Source organism: Danio rerio, chromosome 1 (genome assembly GCF_049306965.1).
Source record: "Danio rerio strain Tuebingen ecotype United States chromosome 1, GRCz12tu, whole genome shotgun sequence".
In the NCBI taxonomy this organism is placed as follows: Eukaryota; Metazoa; Chordata; class Actinopteri; order Cypriniformes; family Danionidae; genus Danio; species Danio rerio.
In genome coordinates, this window is record NC_133176.1 from 33,251,961 (window position 1) to 33,269,908 (window position 17,948).

Genomic DNA, 17,948 nt, shown 5'->3' on the forward strand with positions numbered 1-17,948 from the left:
ATTAATGTTTATTGTTGTATTTTTATTATGTACCTTCTATCACCCTGGCACTATATTGTTTGTTATAGTTTCATGTTGTTTAAATAATAATAATAATAATAATAATAATAATAATAATAATAATAATAATAATAATAAAACTGGTAAAAAGGTTTGTGTCTTCTTCCGACAGGGGGAGACCTTACTACACTTTCTCATAGCCATGCTTTGTTAAGAACTTGCTTGAAACCCATATTGTTTTACGTGGAAAAAAATCTACCATTCGTCACTAAAAATAACATATAAATCAGAAAACTTATTCAAAACGGGTCAGGGCTTTTTTTTACAGTCAGTGGTTAGAGCAGCAATAAAATAAGAGATTCCAGCCCCGTAATAATATGTGGACATGTGCTGCCCGTTGTCTTCTTGCACCAGTAGCGGCCTGCTGGTGCGCTCGTGTGGAGCGAGGAAAGATCCACGCACCTCCTTTTGATGGACTGATTGGTCGAGCGCTGAATCTGGGCAGGACAGGAAACGGGACGCGAGGAACGCTCAGCAATCTCCGTTCTCCGGGAGAGAGAATGGGAGAGGAAAACGAAATGTGTTAAAAGGAGACTAAATAAACTGGATCGGGTGCATGAATATTTTACTTTTGTAGTAAAAAAAACGATACTATTCACCATCAGGAACGTTGGATATTTACATTTATTACTCTTACAAAATATTTGTCGGCTGTTTTGTTACATTGAAGATCTCGTCGTCAGGGTAAGTGCCTTCTATTAACTCATCTTTCTTATGTTTGATACGTTACTCTTACATATGCTCCAACTTGTGCGGGGTTTTGTTAAAGTAGATTTACGTCAGGACAGGCTTGTGATTGCTAAGATCCCACTCTAAGGAAAGTAACTCAGTTATACTGTCTGCTGTTATTGTTTGTCCTTATGAGAAAATTGGCTGGACAAAAAGGCATGGAGGGTGTTAAAGAAAGGGGTCAAATTCATCTTTGTCATTTGACAATGGGACAATATCTACCACGTGCACAAATATAGCTCTCCATCATCAGTGAATGAATTCCCTGAGTTTGGTTGGCAACATTTGGCTTCGTTTCCAGTCAAAGAACAACCATGTTGACGTAACGTTATTTCTGGGTGTGATGCCGAGCTTATTTGACTTGAATGTCACAAGCGGATGAATAAGTGATCGGTGTATCGTTTTAATAAATATTACCCTGCTACATTTTACTCCCCAACAACACCGGAGAAAGTCGTCACGTGTTCACGCAGCGCTGTTGTATGTTGGCTTGATTCTGGGTGTGTTCAAAACATAACGCCCATACATTTCATCCCCTCGTCAAGCCACGTTTGTGAAGAGAGTTGTTGTTGTTTTCCCACATCTTTATGTTCCCATCTCTGCTCCTTAAAATAAATATTATTTGAGACAGTTGTCAGCTTGGTGGTCTCCACCCATCCGAGCCCAAAGGCTAGCATTCTGGATAATTAACCAACTGATAGGCTAATCATAAAGGGTTCATAAATTAAAAACATCAGTTTGTTGATGTGACTGCGGAGGAAGTGCAGGCTGTATAAAGATTTCCTGCATGTTTGATCGTTTTTTTTATTTGCATGTCGCGTGCGCTCTAGGCCATGCTGTCCAGTCTGTTCATTGTCCTGCTAGTCTCTCCGGTCATAAATGTTATTGTCACGCGTCCTTCTCCAAATGCCAACCAATACCACTTTCAATGGTGTTCTTCCCTCGTGTTTACGAATGGCTGTTTTGTAGGCACTACGTTGTGTTCATTAAGGTTAAAGTGGGTGTAAAAATGGAATACTCTAGTCACAGAATTTGTGGTGAAGTAAGGGACGACAGTCAAGTAGAAATTACAATATTACGTGTAATTTATTATTATCACACTTTCAAAATGTTTCTTTTCTCTGACACAACTTACTTTAATAGTCTTCCATTGCTTATGAAGATGAGCTTGAAAGTTATAAGATATGTTTGTATAATCTGTAAAGAGATCAGTTTGTCTGTAATGTTTTTACCAAATTGTAAATTTATTAAATTTTATTTCACAAGAATAAAGTTATCAGCTATCACTGTCCCTACTCAAAGATCTAATTTAAACCAGACAATAACTAGCATGGGATGATAACCATTTACAAGGTATACCGTGGTTTGTAAAAGTTAAGGTTTTAAAATCACAAATTTTCTGCTATACCATTCCGAATCTACATGTTAGATTTGTTTATGTACGCTTTTATGTTTTATAGTTTTTTAGGACAACAGTATCTCCAGCTGAAAATAAATCCAAAGATGCCATTTTAAATTGTAATGAAATTTGTGTTTTTGAAACTAACTGAAGACACAAGTCAATAATTCATTTCAATTATTTAGCCTCACATGTTTACTGTTACACAATATTTTGAATGTTTATCAAAATAAAATATATTGTGTTCAAAGGGGGAAAGGTTCTTGTTTTTACCCAGACATTTAAAATAAGTATTTTAGAGCAGTTATCACAATATAGTGATTTTTTTACCCAAGGTTATTATGCTGTCAGAATATTGTACCGGCCCATGCCTATTCACAACTGTGTATAAATGACAAAAAGATAAACCCTGTAAGCTCCAAGTGTATTTGGTGTATAGAGCAGCTACCCCATGGTGGAAAAATTACTACAAAGTGTTTAACTTTGTAGTGTTTCTGTTTATCAAAATTTCCTTGATTTGAAGTATTTCTGCTGAAAGGTTGAATCGCAGGAACTTTATTTCTATTGTAGTTTCTAGTGCCACTTATCCCATTTTTTCACAGCGTGTGCTCTTTTATCTGCTCTAGTTGTTTTCAGTTAGAGGTTGTCATCTACTAGCTAAAGGGTGGAAAGTAGTGGGATGTAGTCAGTAAATTGCTGACCTCAAGAAAATGAGCACTCCGTCAATGATTTAACCGTTTTCCTCTCTTCCTTGTACACTGCCAGGTATAGAAAGAAATGCGGGGTCCTCTGGGCATGAGAGTGGACACAGCAGTGTGCATGAGAAAAACAGCTGTTGCTTATACATCTCAGTGAGGCAAAGATCATTCTCTGTGAAATGAGTTTACAGCTAATCACATGTTAAGGGAAGATAATCTAGCTATGCAAGAGGAAATGTTCTATACATTAAGTTCATCTTGAGGCGCTGACTACATCTGTTGATTCATTGATTTGATTTCTGGTTTGTGGATTTTAGCTGGATTTGTTTATTTGAGATTTCGTTTTAGCCTCACAAGAAGTATAACGTTAATGGCTCGTTTCCACTGACTGGTACAGTATAAAGTATGGTACGGTTCGGGTCGGTACGGGTCACCTTTATCAGGCTTGTGGTTCCATTACCAAAGGTACCTTTTTGGTGGGCATGGTGTATGACAGAAAGTTTTAAGGTCTGCAATTATATTAAATAAATAAATGATCATATATGAACACATACAGATACTTACAGTCTCCAATATGTTACAGAAAAACTACACACATCATACATTTCGTTCTTATTTAGGTTCAAAACAACACAAAATATAGCCTACAGTCAGTGAAAACCTCTCATCTGTGCGTGTAATCTTCAGCAGCACATGTAGCCTCTGTTAGAGAGTCATTCCATCATTCCCAGTTCATATAAGTCCAAAAGGTTAAGACAAAAATTAAAACAAGGCAGTTTGTTCACGTTTGCTGAAGAAATAATGTCCTCCGTTTCCCCCGACTTCTCATTTTACCGCGCTTCACTCTTGCGTTTGTTAGTGTCTTACAGGATCGGGTTTCAAAACATCATTAATGAAGCGCACGTTATTATCATCAGCTCAAGAAGTTTGTTATTTCAGATATAGACGCGCAACGAGTGCAAGCAAGATAGCCAAAACAGTCTCGCTTCAGAGAGGCTTGTAAAAAACTACGAGGCACAGGGTTCTGCTCTACTCCATGGCTTTGTGGCTGTTCATCAAGACAACGACAAGGTTTGTTTGAGCCTGGGTCAACCATGGCTCCTTATTATATGTATATATAATTTCGCTGTAATCTCTCGCTGTGTTTTATTTATTTATTTTTCATTCTGACTTGTTCCGTAAGCGAATGACGTATCTCTGTAAACCAATAGCGTTCAGTTGCGCGTGTAGCTCTGCCTTTTGGTACCCTTTCTTGTGTTTGGTACCATTTCGAAAGGGTGCAGAAAAAGTGGTACAGTACGGTTCGGTTCAGTATGCCTTTTGACAGTGGAAACGGCCATAAAAGTGTACCAAACCGTACTATACCGTACCACAGGCCATTAGCAAATGGATACTTTGAGTTAGTTCCCATGTCAGCACAATTTTCTTTTTCTCAAGAGCTGGGGCCACACAAAAGACTCAGATGTTACTTGGTGTTATTTTACCAAAGCTCCCCCTCTGAGAAGGGGGCAGACCTTCAAAGAGAATGGTAACCCTCTGTGAAACACAGTCACCAGAGAAAGTGAAACCAGATAGGCCCTCAGCAGCTGTAAGGAGCTGCAGTGGAGCACCTGGAGGCCAGCAAATGCCCTGCTTCTGGTAAAAATGCTTGGCACCAGTCATCAGGTGCACCTTTCTCTCGCCTGGCTTACCTGACCAACACTCAACTCCCTCTGATTTACCCAAGGCATAACTGAAAAAGAAACAAAGTGAGACTAAATTAGCAAGGAGTAGGGCTGTGTGATTTGGGGAAATATCTAATTGCTATATATATATATATATATATATATATATATATATATATATAGATATATATATATATATATATATATATATATATATATATATATATATATATATATATATATATATATATATATATATATATATATATATATATATATATATATATATTTATATCTATATAAATATATTGGACAGACTCACAATGCAAAACCCAGTAGCTAGATTATAACTGTGCATATTTTCTTACTTGCATCTCAAAACCTGTCTAAGGTCTCTTTACACAGCCAAGTTAAATGTTTCCTGTGCCCAAAAATCAGTGTAAAAATGCATTGCTGTAAAAAAAAAAAAAAAAATATATATATATATATATATATATATATATATATATATATATATATATATATATATATATATATATATATATATATATATATATATATATATATATTAAATTACGCTTGCTCTGACCAACCTGATCCCCTAGTATCAAAGTATGCATGTGTAATTACTTCACTATCAGCCTGGATTTCTATATGGCTCCAGAGAAGCTTATATTGTACAAACTGAAATACTAGAGAATACTTTTTAATATGGTTGCTTGAAAGAAGCTTTTCAAGACGACATTTTGAAAAACTTGAAAGACTAGAAACTGTAAAATCCAGTATTTGTCCCAAGGAAAATCTTTGTTAAATTTGCTAGTCTGGCAAGAACTTATTAAGTGGCTTATTGCCCAGATTCTGAACTTTCCTTCTTTCCTTCCATCTGTGTCCCAAAGATGGTTGACCCCTCGTGACACTCAAAGTGATCTCACCATGACGACCGCTTTACTTCATCCAGCTGGAAATGATATCTTCTAATGTTCTGCCCTTCTATCAAAATACAGTTTTCTTATTCTATAGATCTTTTTCAATGAACTCAAAAATACCAGCCCACTTTACCAACATCCACTTACAAGAAAGTAAAAATAAAGTGGAATGTTCATTCGCCGTGCGGTATCAAACATTGCATGAAAAATACACGCTTGGAGCTGTTCCTCGAATCAAATATCTCGTTTGTCGCGAGGGGCATGAATGAATTCCCTGAATGAAAGAGCCAAACTGCAGTTAAAATCCACCATTTAATAATTTGGCAAATAATTCGACTACATATATCCGAGTGAGTGAGTGAGTGAGTGAGTGAGTGTGTGTGAGTGTGTGTGTGAGTGTGTGTGTGAGTGTGAGTGTGAGTGTGAGTGTGAGTGTGAGTGTGAGTGTGAGTGTGAGTGTGAGTGTGAGTGTGTGTGTGTGTGTGTGTGTGTGTGTGTGTGTGTGTGTGTGTGTGTGTGTGTGTGTGTGTGTGTGTGTGTGTGTGTGTGTGTTTTGACTCTGAAACTTGCGCATGCCCAAATAGACACTCCCACACCATCCCACTTTAGTTTCTCCGACACTCCCCCCTAAACAGAGCTGGACCAGCCCACTTTTCTGACTTTTTCCAAAGTAGAGGTGTGAAAACACCCTGCTGAAACGAGGGGGTTTCATGACCCTTAAAATAAAGGAAAAATCTTGAATAACACTTATGAAAAACGTCATCGAAAAGCTTTTTAGGAGTGATTAATTATTTCAGATCTTTTGTATATTTAGAATCTTCAGATAAATAGCAATACTTGGTGCCAGAGTATTGATAATTTATAGCTGCTGGAAAATCATGATAAATCAGCATATCAATATTTTCTCTCATCCCTAGGCTTTGGATGAGATGCGTAAGAAACTACTTCATACAGGAGCTGTTAAATGACAAGAACCTGACAAATGTCTTGAAATATATGAGGAGGCATTAGTTTTGGTTACAATAATATGAGTGGAATAATTAACTCCAGTCTGTTGAATTATTAGAAAATAATGCACACGTAAGGTGAGTTCTTATTAATTCAGTAGCCTGTTGTCAGTTATTCTATTAAGAGGAAGCATCAAATAAAGCATCTCATTTGCTCATCTGGGATGATTTCATTCACTGACCAGAAACCAGCTCTAGTGCCGTGACCTTGCTCTAAATGTAAATGAATGAGAGCAAAGAGATGGGTCAGAGGCTTGGAGCATATCCGGTCTCTGCTGTGTAAAATCAGCCAGCATGGAATTACTTATTTGTTGCTAAATTGTTTATGTTTGTGATATTGTTGCTTATTCTCCCACTGCACATTCCAGTAAGCTTGCATCATATCCTTTTCAAAATTCAGCCACTATCTGAAAGCAGTGTATTATGTTGCTTGTAAAAATTTGACAGACAGATCAAAATCTATGCAAGTATGCAGTACTTTCACCAGTATGTGTGATGTTTGCAAATGCAAATTATATGTTTTTGGTGATATTACTGGATTTATTAGAAATTATTTGCACTGAAATCATACTTCACCAACTGTCTACCAGTCTACCATTTTTTTTATTTGTTAACTATAAATGGGATGAGCTATGAATAGCTTATTCTGCAAATGCCTATTTTAACCAAATAAACATTACCAGTTAACCCACCACTTAAAATTTTTACTCATCTTCAGCTGGAAGTTTCTCAGTAGGGCAGCATAACATTTAAAAAAATACACAATATCATTGTTGAGTGTTGCGATTTAATATTATGTCTTATGATACAACTAACTTGCTAAAAGTTATTTTTTCGGCAATTATAAAATGTCAATTTTTTATGTTATACACTAAAATAAACAGTTAATAGACATTTTTTTCCGAGCTAATGAGCTCCTTAGCTGCCTGCTTTACTGAATGGTTGACCATGTTTTGGCTGTTTTAAAAAATAACTGTTAAAGTCTTTTAAATAATTGTTTACTCTACACAGCATTGTTGGTTTACAAAAAATGTAACAAATCCTGTTGCACTACTACACTTGATTTTGGTTTTATTGTAAAAAACAACAACAACAACAACAAACGTGTTAAATGAGAATCTGGCTGTTTCTCAATACGCAGTCTTGTATGTACTTGCGTTCTTGTGTCCTCGTAAAATGTCATCAACAGTCGCCAAATTACTGTACCAATTCAAAGTTCACAGCTTGCTAAGTACAGATCAAATTCCCGGATGTGTACTTGGTCTGCCCCTTTGGCCAAGGATGCATCGAGAGGGCTGTTTCTCAATATGTGTTCTTGTCTGTACTTGCGTTCTTGTGTCCTTGTGAAACGTCATCAACCGTCGTCGAAGTACTGTACCAATTCAAAGTTCATATCTTGCCAAGTACTGTTAAAATTCCAGAGTGTGTACTTGCTCTGCCCCTTTGGCCGAGGATTGCATCAAGAGGTGACTTGTGTGAACTTGCGAAGCTCAGGTATCCCAGAAAGCATTGCAGTTAAACCAGCAAACGCTAATGCTGGAGAAAACCTGAACTATTTTAAAAATACTCCTTTACTGTGTCACAAAATAAAGTTTTAACAGGTTTCAGGCACTAATGTAGTTGTTTTAAACTCAAATCTGCAGTTTATTCACAAAGATAATGCGTCTTTGACGATATTCCTCAGCTTATGCGGACTCCGACTCCCACCCTACCAGCAGGAGCTTCGTCATCACCTCCCCCTTAGAGAGCAGCTTTACTTTAGCCAGTCCACCTCAGATGTACCGCTAGATCTCATCACTCCATTGGAGTTAAAACATGATATTTAATACATCTTTGTTAATATCTAACGGACAGTTTTTAATCTTTTAAATCTATTATTTGTTCTCAGGTGTATTATTTTGGCAGTGTTATTTTGTTACCTTTTATAATTGTCTTTAATTATATTACCATGTTGTACTCTGTTTGTTTTTGTTTACCAAATTGCTTAACATTATCTTTATTTCTTATTGTGTACGTCTTGTACTTTATACTTGTGTAAGTTCCATTAATGTTTATTGAATCTGATAATCAAAGACACAAGTCTGTGTATAACACATTTTACTTCACATTTATATAGATTTAAGTTTACATTTTCTTAAATCAAAAATCTAGATTCATAATATCAATATAATATTAATTACAGGGCTGTGCTTTATATAATTAAATAATTTTGTTTTGAATGAAACCGTGAAACCGATGAACCGTGTTGAGGTAAGTGACGTGGTAAAGTACACTGCCTTTCCATTTGAAGAAGTACCCGACTTGTGTCCTTGCGTCCTTGGGAGTTTGTTCTTCCAAGTTTGAACTTGGCAAGTACGAACTTCCAAGAATGCAAGTCCGAACTTAACGTACTTGGTATTGAGAAACAGCCTCTCAAATATTTTAAGGCAAACTTCAAAAAGTAAAGATGATATATTATTTAAAAAAAAAATTGGAATACTTTTTTTTTTATAAAAATGGTCTCACACTTCATATTTTCAGATGTTTCATAATATATGTATTAATTCCATTGCAGTACTTTTACCATAAACTGACATATCAACCATTTGGTAGAGGTTGATATTTTAGAAAGTGTGGGATGTGTTGGAAAAAATGCATTGAGTGTATTAACTAGCAACATTAGGAGTTAAGAAATGCAATCCAAAACTTTTTTTCTTGGTGGGGCTGTTAAATAAATAAAAAAAAAATTCAAAGTTTAAATATTTATACTCTAAAACACCCTGAATGATGAAAGACATCAGTGGAAATCTTATTGACTTTTACTTTCCTCTCTTGTCTCTTATGATTAGTCTTATTTCCAGCTCTAGGTTTACCTAACAGCACCTACTGGAGAGGTGAGGATGAAGTTAGTAAAAGGACCATCTGATTGGTCAGATCTGGATTAGCATCCTATGCATGTAGCATGCCAGTGCTTGGCACATAAAATAATTAAATTTATTGGACCTCTCTTTGATATGGGTATTGCATATACTATTATTACGATAATAATATTTTTTTTGATGTATTGCACAGCCCTATTTCTCAGTCAATAAAAATGTCTTTGGTCTGATTGATACTGCAATACTGCGACTGTAGAGACCTAATAGAGTAAACTGAACAAATGAAACTTCATGCTTAAATTGTTGCACATCACTTTAAACTTGTTCAAGTGAAATAAAAAGTTACAATGTTTGTTTTGCTTACAAAATTAGCATTACAAAAGTTACTATGTTTAGTCATGCTACTTTCACTTACAGTATATCTATGAAATGATTGGACATTCATTAAAGTTGAATTTGATCTTTTGCTGTAAAGTGCTGTTTACCATTCTCTGTAGCTAGCATGCCTTACAATTGTTCAGCAAGATGTGCACTGTTACACCAGTCAAGTTCAGGTTGACTCAGAATCCTAATCATACATGCTATGAGTCAAAGTTTGTGCTAGTAAGTGTATAACCCTTATATGGATTCAATTAAAGGCGAGTATGCAGTGTTCACCTACAGTCTCATCTATAAACACATTCACATGCATCATTGGTGGATTCCAAACCAATAGTGACCATCCTGTCAATTTTTTGCCCATTTAGGCATTTTATTGTGTGGTTGTTAAAAATGACACCTTCATGTGCCAGACAAGAACCTGTGAAGCCTGTTTGCAGGTCAGCTTCACTGTTTAGCTCACTCAAAGATTCCGGGTCAGCCAGGTTCAGCAGACCTTTGCCAGTTTTACTGTAGCCGCATACAGGAAGGATTTAAGGCTGAAAGAAAGGTGCTTCCAGTGGAAGAGTTGAATATGCAAATTGTGGAGTGTGTTTGCGCTCTATATATGTAAAAGATGTAGTCATCGGTTATCTCATTAAAAACTGCCAGTATTTTAAATATAAATTGAAAATGACATCATTAATTACTCATTACATTACATTACTTTTACTTTTGTTTATAAAAAAAAAATGTAAAACAGAATCTCAAATGATGATGTGTGTTCATCTGTATTTGTGTTTAGGCTTATTTCATGGGTTTAGGCAAACACATAATTATAATTGTTGACAGAATTTTCATTTTGGGATGATAAATTGACTAAGGCAATGTGCATTCCAGCTTATTTTGGGCTGAACCAAAATCGAATGTGTTCTAGACTGTATAAGACATGTTCTTGAGTAAAAATCCAGCAACCATTAAAGCAACCAGGTATAAATAGAAGATTTAACTGCTTTCGTTGATTCGACTATAAACGCATAACTGGCAACATATGGTTTATCAGAGTCTTCTTATTGTATTTTTCCTGATAATGAAGTTTGTGATGATACAATACCTTTGTCACTGCTAAAATAAAATGAAATGTGTTGTAAGAAGCCGCATTATTTCACAGAAGGGCTTATTTCAAATTCTGGACTGAAGTTATGATGTGATTTTGGGATAAAACGTCATTATATGTTGTATTCTTTGTCTGTTCTTTTAGGTGTAACATTAGCAGCATTTAATGCGAAGAAATGTAGTTTATATTTGAATATTGCATGATTAAATCGCATACAACATTATGTATAGCTTAGCAGTGAACAATGGCTTTATGTAGTGAGTACAGCTCCTTCTGAATGCAAGTGCTAGAGATGTATTGACAAATGTACACAACAATCACATGTGATTTATCATGCAACCCTCAAGAATCAAAATTTGGAAAAACTTAAGCCGAATTATAGCAAGCTGACCTTCCTGACACATTCATTTGTGAGTGGTCATCACATGAAAGATTTTTTACTGTAACTTCCAAGGAGTTGGAAGGGGCCTCATCCAGCCCCCTTCAGCGTGGGAATATTCCATCTGACGAAATTCCCACAATGTGCAGCATAGAGGGTCTGTTGTGGCTAGAAGAATCCTATAGAGTTTATCTATATATCTTTATTACACCGTATTAAGAATTTTATAGTGACCTGATTAATTCCAGATCACATAGTGCAAACCTAAAGGAGGCCATATATTTATATAACATTAGAGAGTGCGTCTAGACAGCAGTTTTCACTGATACTCATCCTTTGGTCTCCACAGTCTTGTTATAAATATCTCTGTCGTATATTAGATCAGTGGTGTCCCATTAAAGGACAGTCTGAAAAGTATTTGGATCCACACTTCACTATTGTATTTAAGATATTTCTGTCAGCATAAGTGCCTTCAAGTCAATGCTAATGTCTTTTGCTCTTTCATGTTGACTTTGATCATTTGTATTGATTGTCCAAACAGATGGTTCATAATGTTTAACATTACCATCTGAGGTCTTCTATTGTTAAATATTAAAAAGATTTTCTTTTAGTCCAGATAGCTCTCATTGAATGAATGCTCTTACATGTTTATGCCCATGAAATATTTATGAGCTTCCATCGATCTTTCATAAGATTGTTTCCTCCATTTCAACCATTTCTGCTGATTCATATTAGGGCTTCACAATATTGGAAAAATCTGCCGTTTTGATTGTTTAGATTTTCTGATTCCTGGCGTTGTGATTGTTTAGATTTTCTGATATATATTGAAAAATGAATACAATTTCACCAGATGGATTGAGTAGCTCTATTTGGAAGGTTGGAGAGATTAAATAGAGATTAAATTTGTCCTGGTCGTTAATGCACAGTAGAGTTATTACACCCGAATACAACTATTCATAATTCTGAAGTTAAATTATGTATGCTTATAATTTTGGTATTTGTCATTATCAGATTCCCGCTTGCATTATATTCAATGTTATACAGGCTAGAGTAGTTATATTGATGCTTTCAAACACTTATTCTCATGCACAACACTCTGTGTTCGCTATAAGAAAAAAAAACATATCAAATGCTTGTCAAAATGGTAATTCTAAAATGCAATATGATTGTCTAAATGATGTACACTTTCAGATTTACTTTCACATTTGAGTGTGTTTATGTGATGACTGCCATCACTTTAGAAGAAAAAAACATGCATGCAAATCATACTGCCCGCGAAGCTCCAAAATGATCGCTTCGTGCAACAAAATAAACGTTATTTACAATTTTATTACGTTTTTCACAGCCTATGTGGGTTCTGTTTACTGAAGTAAACTACATTGGTGGGCACACATGTGCCTCTCTGTAGTAAACAAACAGTTTATCACCGTAAGTGTTTGATTTTTCAGCCACAAAAGCATCACTATATAAAGACAAAAATTACACTTTTGGGTGAATTATACCTTATAAATACAGTATGCGGACTCTTTTAGTACCATTTTAAGGTGTCCACGTTGCAGAGCAATGTATATACAACTATGTCAAGACTTGTGAAACCGCCTTTATGCTTCTCTCCTGAAAATATAACTGGCTGAATCATAGAGGTGCTGGTTTAAGTTCGTGTGGGGTGTCTAATTTAGGGTGTGTGGGGCGTGGCTGTTCAGACTGACACCAACACAAGAAGTCATTGTGTTAATTTGTTTCTTTTAATGACAGCAGTAAAAAAAAAAACTGTACTAAACTGATTTGAACTGTACAACCTAAAATTTATGATTTATTTTTATATCTTTTTTTTTATCCACAAAGTGTGAAGCTTTTGTCACTAGTACATTGATATTAGTATACTTACTACATAAAGTATACTTTTATACTTGACCTTTGCTTTAGTATTCTTCTTTTTCCTAAGGGTGTATTTAACTTACTTACTAAGATCAGTCTTATACAGCCAGGGGGGGTATTGGCGCTCTGACAGCCAAGTTGGGTCAAATCTAGTGATGAATTATTTGCACAAGGTCTGTCTTGTGGATATGATTATAAGTGGAACTACAGAGATGCCAATACGCGCTGTGAATTCATTTGATGTGCAGGGAAACAAGATCCCTACATCGCGTTGCAGTGGGCTTCAAAATAGGAGGGATCTGGATCCTATTTTAACGCCAGAAAAAAAAAAAAGAGAGAGACTTACTATCTTTTATATAACCACAATATGACTGTGGACACACTATACAGTTCCGTCCAAACAGCTTTCAAAAGATGATTTTCATCATGGGTGCCCTTTAATAATTAGTATGAGCTTTAATGGAGTTGAGTACACCAGCAGCAGACTACAATTAACAACATCTATAAGCTATATAATAAGCTCATAAAGAGTGACATCTTTATATAATGGGATTATATAATGAAATTTTAAAAAAACTAGATTTTTTTTTTTTTTTTTTTAGTAAATGTGTATTAATCATTTCCCAGTGATGGGTTGCAGCTGGAAGGGCATATTTGCGGAGAACATAAACTGGATAAGTTGGTGGTTTATTCCACTTTGGCGACTCCAGATTAATAAAGAAACTAAGCTTGAAAGAAAATGAATGAGTATATTAACCATGTTGTCTGTGCATCGACTACTATTTAAAGTAGTTAAACCATGGTTATAAAAATGGAAGTCAATTCAATGTCTCTTAATGTCATCCAGTTCAGTGTCTATCTCAATGTATGGACACTCTGTTTAGTCTGCCCACTCAGCAACAATAGCCAGTTCATGGTTAAGTCTCACTACTGGGGTTTTCCTCTGACATCACCTCTACTGTTTTGGCTTCTGTTCTGTGCTCCCTCACATAACATATCCTCTTCACACAGGAAGTCTCTACGTAGTCTTCCGCTTGGTTGTGCCCATGGCAGGAAATGCTGATGGACACACCTGGTCTCTTTCTCTCACGTAGTATCATTATTACAGTATCTTTTTTTTTTTTTTTTACGTATACTGTACAAAAGGGCTGCACGATTAATTGAAAAAAGATTTTCATCTTGATTCGACCTCCCATACAATCTTAATCCAGCATTTCTATAATTCAGTAAGGGTGTCACGATCTTCCAAATCCTCGATTCGATTACATTTTCGATTCTAAAGGCACGATTCGATTCAATTTTCAATTATGAATAATTAATTAATTTATGACCAATTAATTGTTTGTATCCTACCGTTTAAACTACCTGACCTGGATGGTCTGTTTTACCCATAAACAAATCATACAGTAAATGAATAAAGGCAAGATACACACATAATTACCACCTGTCAATCACTTTTTCTGCGGGACTCGTGAATAGGCAGTGATCTGTGTTGTTATAATGGCGTCGGTAAAAAAGAGGCACAACCAACAGGAACCAGCCAACAGTATCTGAGGTGTTCGCTAAAATGACTAAGTACAAGTGAGTGAAAGATTGAAGCAGTCCTCTGACTGCCTGGACCTGCTGTCTCGAGCTCATATGGCTGTGTGTGCGTCTGTGTCTGTGTGGTCACGTGATGTGCATTTACAGAGGTAGAGAGGAAGGAGGGCTGCTCAGAAATGCCACACGCCACTGTGGATGTCAAATCGTTGTTGTTCTAAAATGCCATTTAAAAACAAAGACAGTGTAAACAGGGCCTGAGTGTGTACTTTTCGCGAGCAGATTTGCAACGGGGGCGGGCGGAGGATCGCGATGCCGGTGTTGTCTATCGGACGAACCGTACGTAATACGTACATAGCAGAGCTTGCAAAACTGTGTTTTTTTTGTCGACAACACGAACGTTGTCAACATAACTCACTGGAAATCCAAAATGCTTACACACCAGCGACTTCATTGAAAGAGGAGAGGGTTTAAGTTCTGTCGACGGGTCTCCTGCGTCTGCAGTTTAACAAGCACTTCAACAGGCCTGTTTTTTCCCGCTTGGCAAGCCAAGCTGACGTGACATGGGGGCGTGGCAGCATCGACGATTCTATTTTTTGATTCGATAATCGAAATTGAGCATAAATTTTGATCGATTTCGATTTGACACCCCTATAATTCAGCCAATTATATTTTCAAGTTCAGGAGAGAAGCATATGCGGTTTCAAAACTCTTCACATTGTTGTATATACGTTGCTTTGTGGAACCCTCCAAATGGCGTTGAAAGAGTCAGCATACTGTATTTATAAGGTGTAAATCACCCAAAATGTCATTTCTTTGTTCATTTTATTACTTATTCGTGGCCACAAAATCACACCTGAGCAGACAGACAGAGAGGATGCACTCGAGCACCCATGAATGTCTACTTTAGTGAACAGAACCTGCATAGACCATAAATAACAGATAGTAAAGTTGTAAATAACATTCAGTTTGTTGCACAGAGTGATCATTTGGAGGCCACATGGAAAATATGAATTAAAAAAGTATGAAAGTATGTTTGTTTTTTTTATGGCAGCCACTCGGCAGTGCACATCATTCAACGGTTTGGTAAGTTTTTTTTATTTTTATTGTGAACACAAAGTGTTGTGCATGTGAATAAATTATTTACAGTGTTAGTAAGTACTCTAGCCTATATAATATGCAAGCGGGAATGTGATAATCACAAATGTCTCATTTTACCAATCGAAAAAATGGTCTATTAATGTTGTCTATGACAGATTGCAAGCATATGTCTCCCTCTCATACTAAATTATTTAACTTCAGAATTATGAATAGTTTTCTGATGTCATCACTTTATTGTTCATTAATGACCAGGAAATATTTAAAGTCTGTTTAAGTCCATTCCAAGTCTATACAAAATGTAGCATTTTAACCAACCGTAGACTTACTTATAGGTCTAATGTTATTACTGTTTTTTTTTTTCTTCCATATTTGAGAATAACAATAATAATAGCCTACACATATTAACCTTTATTTAACATCTACAGAATGGTAAGAAAATACTTATCTTTAAGCAAAAAACAATTGTGATTATCATTTTAACCAGAATCATACAGCCCTTCTCTACATGGCAACATATGGAAAAGACAAACTTTTGCCCCCACTTCAAAATACTTTGCTCCAGTTACTTTAGTACATTTTAAGCATGTTGAATAACCAATAAACGGTGAACTGGTGCATGGTGTAGGTAAACATTAGTCTTTCAAAACACCTGAGACCTTTTCCTGTCAAGCTGAAACTTGGGCCATCTGACACCTGTGTAGGGATGTCATGACTTATTACCTCTTGATAGAGTTTAAATCACAATGAAATTGATAGCACCAGATGTTTTCATCTGAGTTCATAAGATTATTATCAATATCAAAGAAAGAAATGTGGGCAGAGACCAGGCTCTTATTTTTGAAACATTTATAGCAATAAACATGAACTTGCAGGAACAGAATTTAAGATGATATAACAGGATTTAAGATGACTAGTAGTATATTGTTTTCACCAGAAATCAGCTATTTTGTGTGGGGTCAGTCAGACTATGATCAGATTATGATGTTTGGCACTTTAGTGGAAAATTTTACAATTGATATCTCATTCAGCTCTGGCAATGAGTACAGTAAAACTTGTAACAAGATGTTACAGTGTTGCCGTTACTATGTGTAATCTAAATATAAAGATCAGTAGTTTTGTTTAAAATGATTTTTTTTTTTTTACAGTTTAGTGTCTGTTAGATAAGAGCAATGAAGTACTTGTCATTCACATGCACAGAATCTAGATTTAAAAAATCTGAGGCTCAGTAAATGTTGAATAGATGCAAATTGCATCCAAATGTTGCACCTTTGTGACATCTTTTTTCATTTATGCTCTGCACTTTTTTTTATTATATATAATAAAAAAAAGTGAAAAGTCAAAGGGAAAAGTTCTCTTGTGACTTGTGATTTTTATGAAGGAGCGTGAGGATGAATTTAGCACTGAAGATTGGAGGTAGGGTTAGATTTGAACTGCAAATCAAGTGCTTTGCACACACCTGGCAACTAGGGCTGCCTCTGTGTTGCACATCACTCATTTGCTTCGGCGGGTGTGACATATCCATTTTTTTCAAAGGTTGCCACGTCCAAATCCAAAGGCTGATACATCTGCCACCACACACATTAACTATGCAATGGAATAGCACTTTAGATATGCTTAAAGCCATAATCGTTGTATACACAATTCAATTTAGATGTGAAATATTCCTATTTTAGTCACATTATTAAAGTGCTGTACATGTAAACTCCGTAATCAAACTATTACCATCCAGTCTGTAGAGTTTAAAGCTAAATATTCTACAGGGCTTGCATGTTCTTTATAGCATAATTAATTAAAATAGAAGTAAAATAACATTCATTACAAGTTTATTTTTTATATAGTTTATTTTTATTTTCTCAGTGGAATTAAAATTTATTTTCCATTCATATATTAGCAAAATATTGTGCAGTGTACGTCTTTTACTGCATAGAATTCAAATAATAGTAAAATAGCATTCATTACTTAAATTGTTTTGCATTTTGAGGATTCCAAAAAATAATATAAAAATCTTGCCGTCTCGTTTTCGTGAACCCAATCTCGTGTCTCAAGGAGTAAGCGTCTTTCTTGTCACATCCCTAGTAAACGGCATTTGTAGGTTTATCAAAAATGGGAAAAAAATTGTGTGCACGGTTTAAATCAGGGGTGCCCAAACTTTTTCAAATAACGGGCCAAAAACCAAATATCATGAGTCATGGGCCGAAGCTAAATATAAAAGTAACCATTCGCCAACTGTGGCTTG

The 17,948-nt window shown here is 35.7% G+C and overlaps 1 protein-coding gene across 6 annotated transcripts in view; it reads left to right on the top strand.

Annotated features, from left to right (window-relative positions):
* Nucleotides 1-509: 509 nt before the first annotated feature.
* The window catches only part of raph1b (Ras association (RalGDS/AF-6) and pleckstrin homology domains 1b), a 79,585-nt gene continuing 62,146 nt past the window's right edge, over nucleotides 510-17,948 (top strand). For 3 of the 6 annotated variants that reach the window (NM_001365585.1, NM_001365587.1, NM_001365589.1), the window contains exon 1: nucleotides 510-744. The gene's annotated coding sequence lies outside the window, so the exon portion shown is untranslated. The remainder of the gene's footprint in view (nucleotides 745-17,948) is intronic. The other 3 variants (XM_005159954.5, XM_073946123.1, XM_009291873.4) reach the window with 1 other exon arrangement.